Raw genomic sequence first — 19,350 nt, forward strand, 5'->3', positions numbered from 1 at the left:
AGCACCTGACACATCATTTTTGCTTTTGTTTGAAAAGGATAACGAATGTAATATTAGTCTCTAAATAGAAAAGACGTCCTAATATTATATTAAATTAAATGCAAAAATGCATAAAACATTAATGATGTTTCTGATTTTTAATTTATTTATATTCAAAGTTTAACTCTCCTAAAGAAACTAATGTACATTTTATTTTCCCTTTTGCATCTTTTTGTAACTGGACTCTCTTCATCTCCAGTGCCTGGCATATTGTATAAGTTCAATAAGTGTTGTTGAATTAATTAATTAGATGAAGAGCTTCTCAAATTCAACCTATGTTTAAGTAATGCAACATTTAATTTTGATTCTTCTGCTTTTTTCTCAGAGTTGAGCGAAATTTCAAGAGCAGGCAGCAAAACTTCAGAAACAAGAAACATATCTGAAAGATGAAATTGAAACAAAAATTGAGCTGTGATGTTTCAATGCAGTTTTGCTAATGCTTCACATTCTGGTTTCATTATCTTTTATGTTAATTATCTGTTAAGCTACAAGGGAATCATTAAAAATTTAACAAAACTGTCAACATTTGCCACAGTACCAGATTAGGTCTAACTTCTAGGTAAACATCAAAATTGTTCTATTTGAATGAGGAATATTCAAATAAGTGTATGTTTCAAATGGAAATAAAATGCAGTTTCCTAAGTGATATTGTCCAGTTTTCCAGTAAAGAAAGATTGCTCCTTTCATTTTAACTGGTCATGAGAACCTTGGTTTAGTCAGAAAGAGGGTTTGTCAATGAAGTGCCTACCTCACCAGCCCCGCTGGCACCATGCTCAACAATTGGATGATTGTCTTTCCCCAAAGGGATGAATGAAGTTTCAGGTTAATAATGGGTATCTTGGACTGGATGGTCCATTTTGAAGAATGGCCCATGAAATTCCTTATTTTAAAAAAATCAGGATTTATGGATCTTCAAGGACCTCAAGAAAGAAATAGACCCATCTCCTCAGATCCCAGACTAACACAGGTGTGTTCCCACCAGTTCTAAATTGAAATTGATTTGAACAAAGCATTAGAAAATTGCTCCATAGTCAGAGAGAGAGAGAGAGAAGAAAGCATTTAATTTCTCTCTTGGACATTATATATGAGGATTCATATTGAAAAAATAAAATAAGGAAATATCAGTGTCCTCTCTTAGATTTAGATATTATAAATATTCAGATGTTTGCCATCAGAAAACTAAATCAAATTTCTGCTTTACTTATGGAAGCAGCAGCGTACTGTGAAAATTATAATAACATCAAAGTTTTCCCCATTGAATAGTCTTGGCAAACTTATCAAAAGTCATTTGAGGGGCCAGCCCGGTGGCTCAGGCGGTTAGAGCTCCATTCTCCTAACTCCGAAGGTTGCCGGTTCGATACCCACATGGGCCAGTGGGCTCTCAACCACAAGGTTGCCGGTTCAATTCCTCGACTCCCGCAAGGGATGGTGGGCTGCGCCCCCTACAACTAGCAACGGCAACGGCAACTGGACCTGGAGCTGAGCTGCGCCCTCCACAACTAAGACTGAAAGGACAACAACTTGACTTAGAAAAAAAAAGTCCTGGAAGTACACTGTTCCCCAATAAAATCCTGTTCCCCTTCCCCAATAAAATCTTAAAAAAAAAAAAAGTCATTTGAAATGTAATGGCTATGTGCAATGTCAGAGGGGTAGTGGATGCAGGGAGAGGGGTTGTCACTGTGTGAGGGATATAAGTGATAAATGTCTAACTATTACATTGTTTTGTGCACCTGAAACTAATGATAAAAAACAACAAAGTTAAATAAATAAATAAATAAATAAATAAATAAATAAATAAAATTGGAAAAACAAAGAGTCATTTGACCATGTATGCAAAAGTTTATTTCCGGCTCTTCATTCTATTCAATTAATCTATATCCCAGTATCATACTGTTTTGATTTCTGTAGGTTTGATGAAAGTTTTTTTCTGTTTTTTTTTGTTTGTTTGTTTGTTTGTTTTTTAAGATTTTAGTGGAGAAAGGGAACAGGACTTTATTGGGGAACAGTGTGTACTTCCAGGCCTTTTTTCCAAGTCAAGGTGTTGTCTTTTCAATCTTAGTTATGGAGGTTTTCTAGTTTCAGGAGCACAGCCCACCATCCCTTGCGGGAATCGAGGAGTTGAACTGGCAACCTTGTGGTTGAGAGCCCACTGGCCCATGTGGGAATCGAACCAGCAGCCTTCAGAGTTAGAAGCATGGAGCTCTAACCGCCTGAGCCACGGGGCGGCCCGGTTTGATGTAAGTTTTGACCAGGAAATGTGAGTGCTCCAGCTTTGTTATTATTTTTCAAGATTGTTTTGGTTCTTTGGTGTCCCTTGAAATTCTACGTGAATTTTGGGGTGGATTTCTCTATTTCTACAAAAAATATCATTGGGATTATGATAGGAATTGCTTCGAATCTGTAAATCGCTTTGGTGAGTATAGACATCTTAGCAATATTAACCCTTCCAATCCATGATTGTGGATGTCTTTCCATTTATTTATGTCTTCTTTAATTTTTTCAATGTTTTTCACCTTCTTGGATAAGTAAATTTCTAAGTATTTTATTATTTTAAATGCTATTAAAAATAAATGACATTATTTATTCAATAATTTAAGAAATGGAGTGCATTATATTTAATAAATAGAATTTTTTTATTTTCTTTTAGGATTGTTTACAGTTAGTATATATAAATATATCTGATTTATGTGTGTTCCTTTTGTATCCTGCTATTTTGCTGAATTCATATATTTATTCTAACAGGCTTTTTTTGTTGAATCTTTTACATTTTTTACACATAAGATTCTCTATCATCTGTGAACAAAGATCATTTTACTTCTTCCTTTCTAATTTGTATAAATTTTATTTCTTTTTCTTGCCTAATTGCTCTGGTTAGAACATCTAGTACTACTGTGTTTCCCCTATAATAAGAAAATACGGTATTAGGTAGGGCTGTTATTTCTCCTGTTCTTGCCGTATTTCCCTGAAAATAAGACTGGGTCTTATATTGATTTTTGTTCCAAAAGACACATTAGGGCTTCTTTTCCAGTTAGGTCTTATTTTTGGGGAAACATGGTATGTTGAATAGAAATGATGAAATTGGGCGTCTTTGCTTTGCTCTTTATCTTAAAGGAAAAGCTTGCAAGCTCATCGAGTTTGATATTTATTGTGGGTTTTTCAGATATAGCTTTTGTTGTTTTTAGGTAGTTTCTTTCTAATCCTACTTTATCAAGTGTTTTTATCATGAAGGAGTGTTGAATTTCATCAAATGCTTTTTCTACATCACTTGAGATGATCATGTGTTTTGAGTGGTTTTTATTTTTGTTATTTGCTTCATTCTCTTATTTCCCCTTTAGTACTGCTTTTTCTGTATCCCATAAGTTTTGATATGTTGTCTTCTTAAGGTTTTGAAGCTGATTTTTTTTCTAAAAGATCAAAATATTGGTTATATATGTCTATAAGGGAAGTACTCTGCAACACCGTGTAACCATCTCATACATGAACAAGGTGTGATTATAACAAAATTCCATTCTTTTGTCTTTCACTGTCTCTTTAAACCAGGATTTCTTTACCTGGGCTCCAGTGTTCCCCCCCAAAAAAAAACAAATATTAAATTCAGGGGCCTATAAACATGGATGAGAAAACAATCACAGCTGTATTTTTACTAACGTTTAACTAAACTTTTACATTTCTTGCCCTTTTGAATGTAGGCAACAAGCCACAGCAGTATTTGGTATACTTGTAACTTGATACCAATAGAAGCCCCAGATAGTTATATATCATATTGAAATTATGGCAGAGATCTCAAAACATCATTTCTATTCTTTAGTACATCACAGTGCTAGTTGTTCAACTTGCTGCTGATCTACTGTTTCATGTATTATTTAAGATCCACATATACAGCTTAATCACATATTTGTATTTTAAAAAATATTTTGATAACCAATACAGTTGGTGTCCTTTGTCACACTCTGTATTTTATTTTATGTACCTAGAAACGTTATTCACCAGATGCCAAAGGGATCCCTGGCACAATTGTTTAAAAAGTAAGAAGCATTAAGCTCTCCCTATAAGTTTGTATTTTTTTCCCACCTCTGGAGGACATCTGGAGCAGGGTTTTTTCAATCATTTTCAGGTAATAAAATGCTACCTGTACTTTTCTACCTCATCTGCAGTCTAGTCATTAATTTATCAGAGCCCACACTCATACCTACTATGTTTCTCTGCCTTCCCCAGCTGGCTGGTAGTCTAGGCCCTGCGAGATGTCACTGGGAAGGGAAGCACTTTCTCTGGCCAGAGTCAGGTCAATAGACAAGGTTCCAGTGACTGGCAAGTGGTAATTTTTAATTCTTTTATTTATTCTTATGAGTTAAAACTGTAACTCTAGAAATCAATAACGATATCCATATGCAAAATAATACCCTGGAATACAGTAATCAGTTTTGTTGAACTTAAGATAAGACAAATTTGCAATGATGAAGAGTTGTTGCCCTTTTGTGATGCATAAATATCATTAATTTGTTACCTGTACATAAAATTTCTTGTACCTTGTGTCTATTCTTGTGTTTTGTAATTATTTCTTACCTAAAATTTCTTATACCATAATGTTAAAAAATAAATGCTAAAATTCCTTTATAATAGAAAAAACAAATACCTAAATGTAAACAAATAAAAATTTGAATTAAAGCGAAAGATTTTTTCCCTGAAAGTGTGGGCCAAAAACGTGGGTGCACATAATACATGGGCTCACATTATAGATGGCAAAATATAGTAGTTAGGATGAGATCATACTAGAAGAGTATGGGCCCACAATTCAATATGATTTGTGCCTTTATAAAAGGAGAAATTTGGACACAGACACACACGTAAAAACACACATACACGTACACACACACATATAGCCCCAAAACACACACAGGGACAATGCCATATGATAATAAAGGCAGAGATCAAAGTGATGCAGCAGAAGCAAAGGAATACCAAAAATTGCAGCAAACCACCAGAAGCTGGGGAGAGGCACAGAATAGCTTGTCCCTTCCACGTTCAGAAGGAAACAACCTTGCCAACACATTGACCTCGGACTTGCAGCCTCCACCAAGCAACAAAGGTTCTGTTGTTTCATCCACCCATTCTGTTGTACTTTGTTATGGCAGCCCTGGCAGACTCATATATGGTACATTTTTTTCAAAGAAGACATACCTAGGCATGTTTACGAGACATTGGCCAGTGCAAGAAGCACCTAGTTAGTGTTTGGTCTCATTAAATCCTAATAACACCTCAAGTGTGGACAATGAGCCTCACAGGGTTCCATGTGATCCCAAGATTTAGAGAAGTCAAATGTATCCATAGGAAGAGCTGGACACAGCAATCAGACAAGAAAAATAAATAAAGTTATCCAAATTGGAGAGGGAGAAGTAAAACTGTTATTATTTGCAGATAACATGATATTCTATAGAGAGAACCCTAAAGAGTCCACTAAAAAATTATTAGAACTGATAAGTTAATTCACTAAAATAACAGGATACAAAATTAATATTCAGAAATCAATTGCATTTTATATACAAATAACAAACTATCAGAAAGAAATATTAAGAAAACAATCCCATTAACAACTGCATCAATAAACAAATAAAACACCCAGGAGAAAAACTAACCAAAGAAGTAAAAGACCTTTAAGCAGAAAATTATAAGACATCGAGAAAAATGGTGGCGTGAGGTGAGCCTCTGTAACGCTCCCCTGGAATTTACAACGAATCGGACAACAATAACTCCACAAAGGACTCCTTGCACAGCAGACAGGCAAGACGAAGAGGCCGACTACTGAATTCACCTCCAGGTGGGTGAATCGCGCGAGCGGGGGAGGAGGGAGAGGAGAAGTGCGGAGACAGAGCCGCGCGGGCGCAGGACACAGACCTAGCTCAGTGCTCGGAGCCCTCTGCTCCCGGAACTACTGCCGCTGCGGGAGAGGGAAGGACTCGGACTGCTAGGGCTCCGCTTATGGCCCACAGGGCTGAGGGGGCAGCATACAAAACCGCTGAACCCAACGCTCGCTCACGGCAGACCTCGGAGCAAAGACTGAGAGAAGAGGGATGAAATCGGTGGTTTAAGCCCTCACTGCCGAGCGGAGAACGGAAGCCTTAGGCACGGAGACTAGCCGCCCCCTCCCTACCCTCCCAGAGATCGTGCGCCCCCACATGCCCGGTGCTAGAAGCGATAAAGAAGCAGTGTCGGATCAAAGGACAGAATATTTGCTGCTCTGAGAACTGTGGACCGCAGACACAGATTCGCAGCTCAACTAGTTCTGGCAAAGGGGAGGGAGCTGTGGAAGCAGGACTGGCTGTGCTGGTGCTCGCCGCCATTGCTCTGGGCCACCTCTCACAACTCACCCCGCCCCTGGCCCCACCTATCTGGGCGGATCCCTGCAGGAGTAAACAGAACTGCTGAAACAAACGGGCTCTGAATCTGGTGCAGAAAGAGCTTTGGAACTCCAAAAGCTCTTCGCATACCTATCAACCTGTTGCAGAAGACACTCCTGTAGATGTCTAGGAAGAGAAATAGTAAATCAGTGATTGCCATGAATAACCAAGGCAACAAGATAGCTCAGAAAGAAAGTGAAAAGTCTCCAGAAAAGGAACTTAGAGATATGGACCTTTGTGATTTAAATGACAGAGAATTCAAGATCGCAATTCTGAAAAACTGAACGAGATGCAAGAAAACACAGAAAGGCAGTTTAATGAACTCAGAAACACAATCAAAGAACACCATGAGCATTTTACAAAAGAGATTGAAATCTTGAAAAAAACCAAATAGAATTTCTGGAGATTAAGAACTCAATAGAAGAAATTAACAATAAAATATCCAGCTTAGGTAGTAGAGTTGACCAGATGGAGGAAAGAATCAGTGACATCGAAGATAGGAACCTGGAATTTACACAGAAGGAAGAAGAAAGAGACTTGAGACTTAAAAGAAATGAAAGAACTCTACAAGAACTTTCTGACTCCATCAGAAAGAGCAATATAAGAATAATGGGCATACCAGAAGGAGAAGAAAGAGGGAAGGGAACAGAGATTATATTCAAACAAATCGTCGATGAGAACTTCCCAAACTTGTGGACAGAACTGGATCCTCGAATCCAAGAAGCAAATAGAACACCTAATTACCTCAATCCCAACAGACCTTCACCAAGGCACATTGTATTGAAGCTGTCTAAAATCAATGACAAAGAAAGAATCCTCAAGGCAGCCAGGGAAAAGAAGACGGTAACTTACAAAGGAAAGCCCATTAGATTATCATCAGATTTTTCAGCAGAAACTCTACAAGCTAGGAGGGAATGGAACCAAATATTCAAACTATTGAAAGAGAGAAATCATGAGCCAAGAATAATATATCCAGCAAAGATCTCCTTTAGATATGAAGGAGGAATAAAGACCTTTCCAGACATCCAGAAGCTGAGGGAATTTTCTAATACACGACCTGCACTACAAGAAATACTAAAGGAGGCTATTAGACCACCATCAACAGGGACAACTTGTGGCAACCAAAACATAAAAAGGGGGAGCGTAAAGGCCTGAACTGGAATATGGGAATAGAGAACGTAAGTGTACTGAAGAAACTGGAATACTCTAAATATCAAACTTTCTTTTACATAAACTCAAGGGTAACCACTCAAAAAACATCCAAATCTGAAATATATACTGTAATAAAAGAAGAAACAGAGGGAAACATCATAGAATACCACCACACAGAAATAACAGACAACAACAAAAAGGCAAAGAAACAATGGAGACACAGCCTTACCAGAAAACTAAAGACAGAATGACAGGAAATCCTCACATATCAATAATCACCCTAAATGTAAATGGACTGAACTCACCAATAAAGAGACACAGAGTAGCAGATTGGATCAAAAAACTAAACCCAACCATATGCTGCCTACAAGAGACACATCTCAGCTACAAGGACAAGCATAGACTCAAAGTGAAAGGGTGGAAATTGACACTCCAAGCAAATGGTACCCAGAGAAAATCAGGTGTAGCCATAATGATTTCCGATGAAACAGACTTCAGGGTGAAAAAGATAACAAGAGACAAAGATGGACATTTCATAATGGTAAAGGGGACTATACAACAAGAAGACATAACAGTCATCAATATTTATGCCCCCAATCAGGGAGCACCAAAATATACCAAGCAACTACTAACAGAACTAAAGGGCGAAATTGACCAAAACACAATTATACTAGGGGACTTAAATACATCATTGACAGCTATGGATAGATCATCCAAACAGAAGATAAATAACGAAATCGCAGCCCTAAATGACACATTAGATGAATTGGACATCATTGACATATATAGAGCACTTCATCCTAAAACATCAGACTATACATTCTTTTCTAGTGTACATGGAACATTCTCAAGGATAGACCATATATTGGGACACAAAATCAGCCTCAGCAAATTTAAGAAGATTGAAATCATACCAAGCATATTCTCTGATCACAAAGCTTTGAAATTGGATATCAACTGCTAAAAGAAAGCAGGAAAAAACACAAATACATGGAGATTAAACAACATACTTTTAAAGAACGACTGGGTCAAAGAAGAAATTAGAGGAGAGCTCAAAAGATACATAGAAACAAATGACAATGAAAATACATCCTACCAAAATTTTTGGGATGCCGCGAAAGCAGTTTTAAGAGGGAAATTTATATCATTACAGGCCTATCTCAAGAAACAAGAAAAATCCCAAATAAATAATCTCATGTTACACCTTAAAAAACTAGAAAAAGAAGAACAAGCGAAACCCAAGGTCAGCAGAAGAAAGGAAATAACAAAAATCAGAGCAGAACTAAATGAAATAGAGAACAAAAAGACAATAGAAAAAATAAATGTGACAAAAAGCTGGTTCTTTGAAAAGATTAACAAAATCAACAAACCCTTGGCTAGACTCACTAAGATAAAAAGAGAGAAGACACTAATTAACAAAATCAGAAATGAAAAAGGGGAAGTTATCACGGACACCACAGAAATACAAAGGATTATCCAAGAATACTATGAAGGACTATATGCCACCAAATTTAATAACTTAGAAGAAATGGACAAGTTCTTAGAAACATATAGCCTTCCAAGGCTGAATCATGAAGAACTGGAAAATCTTAACAGGCCGATCACCAGTAACGAAATTGAATCAGTCATCAAAAACCTTCCCAAAATCAAAAGTCCTGGACCAGATGGCTTCACCAGTGAATTCTACCAAACCTTCAAAGAGGATCTAATACCAATCCTGCTCAAATTCTTCCAAAAAATTGAAGAAGAGTCAGTACTCCCTAACTCATTTTATGAGGCCAACATTACCCTGATACCAAAACCTGGTAAGGACAACACAAAAAAAGAAAACTACAGACCTATATCTCTGATGAATACAGATGCTAAAATCCTAAACAAAATTCTAGCAAATCGAATACAACAATGCATTAAAAAGATTATTCATCACGACCAAGTGGGGTTCATCCCCGGGGCACAAGGATGGATTTGCACATTCGCAAATCCATCAATGTGATACATCACATAAACAAAATAAAGGACAAAAATCATATGATTCTATCAATTGATGCAGAAAAAGCATTTGATAAGATACAACATCCATTTATGATTAAAACACTTACTAAAATTGGTATAGAAGGAAAATACCTCAACATAATAAAGGCCATATACGACAAGCCCTCAGCTAATCTCATAATTAATGGTGAAAAGCTGAAGCCCTTTGCTCTACATTCAGGAACACGACAAGGTTGTCCGCTATCACCTCTGCTTTTCAACATAGTGTTGGAAGTCCTCGCCAGAGCAGTCAGGAAAGAGAAAGAAATAAAAGGCATCCAAATTGGGAATGAAGAAGTTAAATTGTCACTCTTTGCAGATGACATGATGCTATATATAGAAAACCCTAAAGACTCCACCAAAAAGCTATTAGAAACAATCAATGAATACAGTAAAGTTGCTGGCTACAAAATCAACGTACAAAAGTCCATTGCTTTCCTATATACCAACAATGAAATCTCAGAAAAAGAGATAGAAAAAACAATTCCTTTTGCAATTGCAGCAAAAAGAATAAAATACCTAGGAATAAACTTAACCAAAGATGTGAAGGATTTATATGCTGAAACCTATAAGACATTTTTGAAAGAAATTGAAGAAGACACAAAGAAATGGAAAGACATTCCGTGCTCATGGATTGGAAGAATCAACATAGTTAAAATGGCCATATTACACAAAGCCATATACAGATTTAATGCAATCCCCATTAAAATCCCAATGGCATTTTTTAAAGAAATAGAACAAAAAATCATCAGATTTGTTTGGAACCACAAAAGACCCGAATAGCCAAAGCAATATTAAAAAAAAAGAACAATACTGGAGGTATCACACTCCCTGATTTTTCCTTGTACTACAGGGCTACAATAATCAAAACAGCTTGGTATTGGCGGAAAAACAGACACATAGACCAATGGAATAGAATTGAGAACCCAGAAATAAAACCACATAAATATGGACAGATAATTTTTGACAAAGAAGCTAAAAACATACAATGGAGGAAAGACAGCCTCTTCAATAAATGGTGCTGGCAGAATTGGATAGCTACGTGCAAAAGAATGAAACTGGACTGCTATCTGTCACCATGTACCAAAATGAATTCAAAATGGATCAAAGACTTAAGCATAAGACCTGACACAATAAACTGCATTGAAGAAAACATAGGTACTAAACTTATGGACCTTGGGTTCAAAGAGCATTTTATGAATTTGACTCCAAAGGCAATGGAAGTAAAAACTAAAATAAACAAATGGGATTATATGAAACTGAAAAGCTTCTGCACAGCAAAAGAAACTATTGACAAAATAATGAGGCAACCAACTGAATGGGAGAAGATTTTCACAAACAGTTCCTCTGATAAGGGGCTAATATCCAAAATATACAAGGAACTCATGAAACTCAACAACAAAAAAAACAAACAACCCAATTGAAAAATGGACAGAGGACCTGAAGAGACATTTCTCCAAAGAGGATATACAAATGGCAAATAGACATATGAAAAAATGCTCAACATCGCTAATCATCAGAGAAATGCAAATGAAAACCACAATGAGATATCACCTCACCCCAGTCAGAATGGCTATCATCAACAAAACAAATAGTAACAAGTGTTGGAGAGGCTGTGGAGAAAAAGGAACTCTCATACACTGTTGGTGGGAATGCAGACTGGTGCAGCCGCTATGGAAGGCAGTGTGGAGGTTCCTCAAGAAATTACGAATAGAATTACCATATGACCCAGCAATCGCTCTCCTGGGTATCTACCCCAAAAATATAAAAGCATTTCTCTATAGAGACACGTGTACGCCAATGTTCATTGCAGCTTTGTTTACGGTGGCCAAGACATGGAAACAACCAAAATGTCCTTCGATAGATGAATGGATAAAGAAGTTGTGGTACATATACACAATGGAATACTATTCGGCGTTAAGGAAAGATGATATAGGAGCATTTGTGACAACATGGATGGATCTCGAGAGAATAATGCTAAGTGAAATAAGTCAGACAGAAAAAGCAGAGAACCCTATGATTTCACTGATATGTGGTATATAAACCAAAAAGAACAAGACAAACAAATGAGAAACAAAAACTCATAGACACAGACAATAATTTAGTGGTTACCAGAGGGTAAGGGGGTGGGGGGTGGGTGATGAGGGTAAAGGGGATCAAATATATGGTGATGGAAGGAGAACTGACTCTGGGTGGTGAACACACAATGGGATTTATAGACGATGTAATACAGAATTGTACACCTGAAATCTATGTAAATTTACTAACAATTGTCACCCCAATAAAATTAATAATAAAAAAAAATCAAATTATAAGACATAAAAGAAATAAATTGAAGAAGATACAAATAAATGGAGGCATATACCATGCTTACGGATAGGGAGAATTAACATAGTTTAAATGTCCACACCACCAAAAGCAATCTATAGATTTAATGCAATCCCTACGAAAATACCATTATTTACATTAGCCAAAATAAATGTCTATCAATAAATGAATAGGTAAAGAAGAAGTGGTACATATATAATCAGTGGAATATTACTCAGCCATAAAAAAGAATGAAATCTTAACCATTTGCAGCAACATGGGTGGATCTAGAGGGTAGTCTGCTTGGTGAAATAAGTCAGACTGAGAAAGACAAATGCTATATGATCTCACTAAACAACAAAATAAATGAACAAACAAAACAGAAACAGACTCATAGATACAGAGAATAAAATGATGGTTGCCAGATTGGAGGGGGCATGGGGGCATGGTGAAAAAGTTGAAGGTATTAAGAAGTACAAATTGATAGTTACAAAATAGTTAAGAGGATGTAAAGTACAGCATAAGAAATATAGTCAATAATATTGTAATAACTATGTATGGAGCCGGGTGGGTAGTAGATTTATCTGGGGGATCACTTTGTAAGTTATATATATAACCACTATGCTGTACACCTGAAACTAATATAAAATAATATTGAATGTCAACTGTAATTGAAAAATAAAAATTAATTTTAAAAAATAAACAAAATATCTCCATGGTTACATGGGTAAAGAGCGAGTAAGGTCATAAACCTGTGCTGGTTGTCTGAGGACTCATGCTGAACTGATGTGGGAACTTTTAAACATCTCTCATACCATACAAATGTGTTTGCATATTACCAGCTAAACCACCCCTCGCCCCCCCCCCCAAAAAAATAAGACCTTTCCTGCAAATTGGAGAAAGATCTGGAAACTCCAGTTCCTATCTTTCTCACCACCAGTGGCCAGCAGAGATTAAGTGTTTACCACATGCCATCACCGTCCAAAGACCTGATGGAACTTTCCACTGAATCTTCTGGTGGCCTCTGATATGGGTGCTATTATTAGTGTGTTTTGCAATTGCACAAGCCACGGCCTTAGCGAGGCTATTTCCCGAACTCCTTCTATGGTAATGAACCCTCCAGAGACGGGAGTAGTGTGAGCACATTAGAGAGGCAGGTCGCTGGGGAAGCATGTCCCACAGGTGACCATCCTTAGCACAATGTGATTTAATTGCCTGAAATGTGGGTGGGTGCCTAAAGGCACAGGAAGAGAACATACATCCTCTCCAAACAAAGATGGATCAATTGATCTCACTGGGCCTCAGTAGGCAGTAGAGGACAGACCCCAAGAGATCAAGACCATGGTAACAGAGCTTAGGGTTCTCAGGTACACCTTCTACGCCTGGCTCCTGAGACAGCCCCCACCACTATCAGCTGAAGAGCCCCCACCACTATCTTCTCCACATATCAGCATCCTAACTGGAAGCCCATATCCACTCTAGTGCCTCCATGACGCCCACCTGATCCTTGACCCACCCCACCCCACCCCCATCTTACTCTGCTCAGCTGCCAAAACAAAGTACCACAGACTGGGTGGGTGGCTTAAAAAACAGAAATTTATTTTTCATAGTTCTGGAGCTAGAAGTCCAAGACCAAGTTATGTGCTGATTTCAGTTTCTGGTGAGAGCTCTTTTCCTGGCTTGCAGACAGCTACCTACTTGGTGTGACCTCACATGGCAGAGGAAGAGCAACTCTGGTGTCTCTTCTCATGAAGTCATTATTACCTCCCTGTGACATGGGGTCAACGGTAGCCCCACTCTCACAGGGCAGCTGTGAGGATTCAATGAGCTAATGTGTGTACCTGGCACAGAGCAAACGCTAATGGTGTCAGCTACCCCATCACAACGAGCAGTTCCCCCTGCACTATCTCCAGACTGGTGCTCCACTACCAGTGCCAAGTGTGCCTCTTCTTTCTCCTCCAGGTCACAGAGTATATAGTGTCAGGACAAGAGCCCTGAGGTGTCTGGTTCCCTGTGAAGGCTCTCTAGGTGCAGAGAGTCTGACCTGATTGCTCTAGGATGACCTGGGACCCTCCTTAGCTCCCCACAGGACTTTTCCACCCAACTTGCAGAAAAGGAAAATATTTGCGTCTGTGCGCCAACCATTCCCAGTACTTAGCAGTGTCTTGCACATGTATACTCACACTACATGTTTTTGTAATTAATGAGGCATGAGTAAAGAAATTAATTTGATTAAATAGTTGTTAGTAATAACTTTTACCTAGTCACATGAATACCGTTATCTTTAGATTTTCCTTAGAAATGGGATTTTTCTCAAATGTGTATAAAGTGATAGCCATTGGGAGATTGTTATGCCTTTATCATTGTATGAAGAAATTTTATTTATCTCCCAGATCTTTCTCTTTAGAGCCACAGTCACTGGAAAATCCAGATGTCGCCACCATTGAATTCCTGAGAGCAAATAAAGCCTGGCTAATATTGTGTATCAGAAAATAGTGATTTATTTTACCAACTATACTTAACCCCTTAGATATATCTCCTGAGAAGCTGTTTGGTTTAGGAAATTGATGAGACAATGGAACAGAGAGAAATGGAAATACAGAAAAATGGAAAGAGAATGGTGGGTGTTACAAAGCATTTACTCCATGCCAGGGAATCTGTTTCCAGGTACAACTTTTATTAGTAACAGATTTGTTTCTTCCCACCCCACCCACATGTAATAAATGTCAAATAAACCTTTAAAGAATTTCATTTTATGGGAATGTAAATTGTTGCAGCCACCATGAAAAACAGTATGGAGTTTCCTCAAAAAAAATAAAAATAAAAAATAGCACTACCATATGATCCAGCAATCCCATGTGTGGGTATGTATTAAATGTAAAGGAAAACGGGATCTGGAAGAGATATCTGCACCCCCATGTTCATGGCAGCATTACTCACAATAGTCAAGACATGGATACAATTAAGTGTCTGCCAGTGGATGAAGGAATAAAGAAGATGTGATGTATATCAGCATATTATTCAGCCATGAGAAAGAAGGAAATCCTGTTGTTTTCAACAACATGTATGAAATTTGAAGGTGGTATGCTAAGTGAAACAAGTCAGACAGAGCAAGCAAATACTGTATACCATCACTTCTATGTGGGATCTAAAAAAAAAAAGTCAAAGTCATAGAAATAGAGAGTAGAAAAGTGGTTGCCGGGTGTTGCGGGGTGGGAAAAATAGGGAGAGGCTGTAAAAGAGTAAAAAACAAAAAAAGGATCCCACAGGCTCTGGAAGATGAGCTCCAGCTCAGTGTCATCACCACTACAGACACAGGAGCTGGCCTTTCATATACCCACAGAGTCCGTCATTGCCGGGAGCCACAGGTGGGCTGGAATAGGGAACAGAAGTGCCCAGCCTTGACCTCTGTGTTGGTAGGCAGAGCAGTGCCAGTAACCTGGAGGAGAGAAGAAGGTGGTTCTAGAGCAGCTGAAGAGCGGGAGCCTAGAGTGGGTGAAGGGCGTCTGTGAGCCTAGCTCTTCTCATAACTGGAACTCCTCAGCATAGTTTACAGCCTTGTTCCAGAGAAGTTTCAATTGGATCAGAAGACAAGTGAGCTGGGCTGCTCCCCATTGCTGCATGAAGTCGCTGGTCAATTAGAGACTGATAGAGAAGAAGGCAGTCCTTCAGTCTCAGGTCCAGCCCTAAAGTCCCAAGCCAGAGAACTCCAGGAGGGAAAAGGCTCCTGTCCTAGGGTGCCATAGTTTATGACCCCTGAGCAGGACACCTAACAGACTCATCCTCAGCTCCATCTTGTTGCTAACAGACCTCCACCTCCAGACTTGTTCACAAGTCTCTCCTTGGAAAAGTAGCCTGGTGTGCAGGAAAGGGTAGGAACCTTGCCATCAGACCTGTGTTAAATTAACTATTTAACCTCCATAAGCTGCATTTCTCCTGTGAGCAAAATAGAGATCATTTCCCTACTTTACAAGGATGTGGTAACAAATAGAGATGGCACATGTAAAGCACCTAGCTCACAGGAAAGTCCATTGTGTCCTTATCATTATTCCCTTGTCCTAAGGGAGAAACCACTTATGCCAGGACGGGTAACCTGGGTCTCTGATGTAATAGGACCACACCTGGCATCTCTGGGAGGGAGGTTCTTCTCCTGGATGGATTCTAGTATAGAGCTGTTGAGTACTGGTCTCCACGCCCAGACCTGACCTCCGTCACCTACCACCAGCCCTCATTGCAAGGCTCAGACTTCCACCATCATTTCCGTCAAAGACCCTCTAGCTACTTCTCATACCTCCAACTGTCTTCAGCCAGGAATGATTCTGATTATCACCCAGGCCTTGTAGGTCCCTCTAGCTCTTGATTCTGCTCCCTCTGATCAGTACAATTTTGTGGCCTGCACGGTGCTAATCTATCTCTGAATTTGCAACCTAAGAATAGCAACTCTCCACGTGAAAATAAAAGTTAAAATGCCATGGGCTCTTGGAGCTGGAAAGGACTTTGGCCTGGGTAAAGCTGTTTATAACAGTGTTAAAGGATTAGGTTAACCCGTGCAAAATCTCAGAAGCTTAACACAGAGGACATGTATTCCTGCTCACTCAGCATCTGCCACACATCTGGACAGTTCCTCATGGAGGACTGTCCTCTGTACAGTGACCCAATATGCAGCGGGAGTATTTCAGTACTTAGGCCTTCTCTACCTGCAGTCTCCTCCATGGCTACCATGCCTGGGGAAAAAGATGGAGGGTTAATCAGGGTTCAGCAGCCTGGGATGACTTCTGGTGCCCTCACCAGGAAGAAAAGGAAAATTGGATGTCATAGTAAGAAACATTTGCTTTCTCCCAAATCAAACTTTACATAGAACCCAAAACTGGGTGCTTCTCTGTTTAAAGAGGGAAACAGGAGGGGGTGTACTCTTGAAGGCCCGGCCCCTTATTGAAGGACTAGCCTCAATCCTCTCTGTCTCTCTATGGAGCAGTGAGGGTGATCCACATCCCACCCCTATTTCACACATCCCACCCCTAAAGACCAGCAAAGCTTAGGGGCTCCTCACCATCACACAGCCTCTTGTTGGCAGGGACAAGCCTAGAATGTCTTCTGACCTATAGCATTTTTTAAAAGACAAAAGAATGGATGAAATCTTCCCCCATGGTGGAGTTCAAACAAAATACTGTGCAATGTGATTACCCAATTCTATTTAAATTGTGATGCAGGGTGAGGAAAGGAAATATTGCGAAACATCCATATCTTAAGAAGCCTTTGAAGTTCTCATTAGTACCTGAGAAAGTTTAGAAATTCATCTGATCTTAGAAAATGTCAGAGGAAAGTGCCTGATAGCAAGGGTCAGAGTGTTAAGTAAAGAGAGAGGAATTAATCTCCATTCATTAATAGGATGCTGAAGTGACCTTTAAACTAAATTGAAGTCCTATCTTTGAAGAAAAGGAGTTCATTATGAAGTTCCCCCACCCACAGCCTGCGCCCTCACTTCCTTGCCAGTGGAACTTAAGGACCATCTCCCTACTCCTTTCGTCCTTTCTCTGGCCAAGAACAAGTTGCACATCCAGAGGAAGCCAAACGTCTATGCAGACTGGGTCACTCTCCACAAGGCCAAACCCAAACCCATCCCCTTTCCTTGAAACTGCCCTGCTGCTGGGAAACGCACTGCTACTCCCCACATACCTGTCTCTCCCAATCCTGCCACCCGCTCCTCCACAGCCCACCTGCCACTGAGCCCTGCCCACTGACCAGCTCTGTCCTTCCTGTCCTCTCTGGCCCAGGGCTAACTGGGGTGAAGTCAGGAGCCTCCCATGTGGTCTCCCAGCCCCCAGTTTCACTCAGCTGCTCCCAAGTGCTGCCAGACTCACTTCTCCACAACCCTGCTCAAGTGAATCCACTCTCCCCACCTAAATCCACCTGCTGGATCCCAAACAGAGGGCTCCTCTGTTTGTTCCCGAGATGCATTCAGAACCTTCCTGCACTCACAGAGGCATTGGTGCTCTGTCCTGGTCCTGAGATGGCCGTCAGCCTTTCCTTGCTGCCAGTGAAAACCTGCCATCCTTCTGACCTCCCACAATGACAGTTTGCTCTGACTTCTGTGCCCTCCGCACCTTTGCCCACTCTCCCTGCTGACACTGCCTCGGATGGCATTTTGTGGGCATTCCTTTTATCCTGCTTTCTATCTGGTAGCTACCTGGGTACAGAGATTGTGGTCTCGTTATCTCCTCCCCACAGAGGATGAGGTTGCTAAATAGATGCACAAGGTTGTACACACACACACACACACACACACATATGTTCACATACACACAGGCACACACAGATACATACAAATACAGGCACACATGCGGGCACACGTGTGCACATAGGGAACATACATGCATACATGCACAAATATTACATGCGTGCATCCACATGCATGCATGCATATGTGTGCAAACATATGCACAAAACCCACCCAATTTCTTGGCCCCTCATGTGGAGAAGATGCAAGCAGTGTTTCCAGAGGAAAGAAATAGCAAGCTCATCTGAGATTCATACCACCAGCAAAGATGGGCTTTGCAGGTTTTGTGAAGAGCTCTCCAGAGCTGTGCTGTCCAGTGTGCTGCTGCTGGACACATGTTCCTCCAACAGATACTCGACAGTGAGATGGACTGGACATGGAAAACACACTCTGATTTTTGAAGAATGTGTTGAAAAACAATGTAAACTACAAGGTCTGACAATCAAGTTCACAAACTTGCCACCGTGAGCTTACATTGGCAGCACTGTACAAACAGCTCGGGAAGGTGTCATAACCTTGGTGTATCAGTGTCTCACAGCTGTGTTCGTGTCGACGTGTGGCGGTGTCTTGCTGAGTGGTGTTCATTATTCTTTTTTTTGTTTAATTAATTTTATTGGGGTGACAATTGTTAGTAAATTTACATAGATTTCAGATGTACAATTCTGTATTACATCGTCTATAAATCCCATTGTGTGATCACCTCCCAGAGTCAGTTCTCCTTCCATCACCATATATTTGCATTATTCTTGTTGTATGTTTTTGTGTGCTATCGTGAGAATGTCTGAGTTTGAATCAGAGAAACAAACATACATTAAATTTATTGTAAAACTTGGCAAGAGTGGAAGTGAAATCAGGGACACATAGGTCCAAGTTTATGGGGATAATACCATGAAGAAAATGGCAGTGTACAAATGGATTAAATGTCTTTCTGAGGGGAGAGAATGTGTCACTGATGAAGAGAGGTCAGGGTGGCCAGTAATGAGCAGAACTGATGAAAGCATTGCAAAAATTCATCAAATTGTGTGTCAAAATCATTAGCTGACTATGAGAAGCATAGCAGACCAAGTAAACATTGATAGAGAAACAGTTAGGAAAATCTTAACTGAAAATCTTAGCATGAGGAAGGTGTTTGCAAAAATGGTCCCAAAG

This window comes from Rhinolophus hipposideros (assembly GCF_964194185.1).
Source record: "Rhinolophus hipposideros genome assembly, chromosome: 22".
In the NCBI taxonomy this organism is placed as follows: Eukaryota; Metazoa; Chordata; class Mammalia; order Chiroptera; family Rhinolophidae; genus Rhinolophus; species Rhinolophus hipposideros.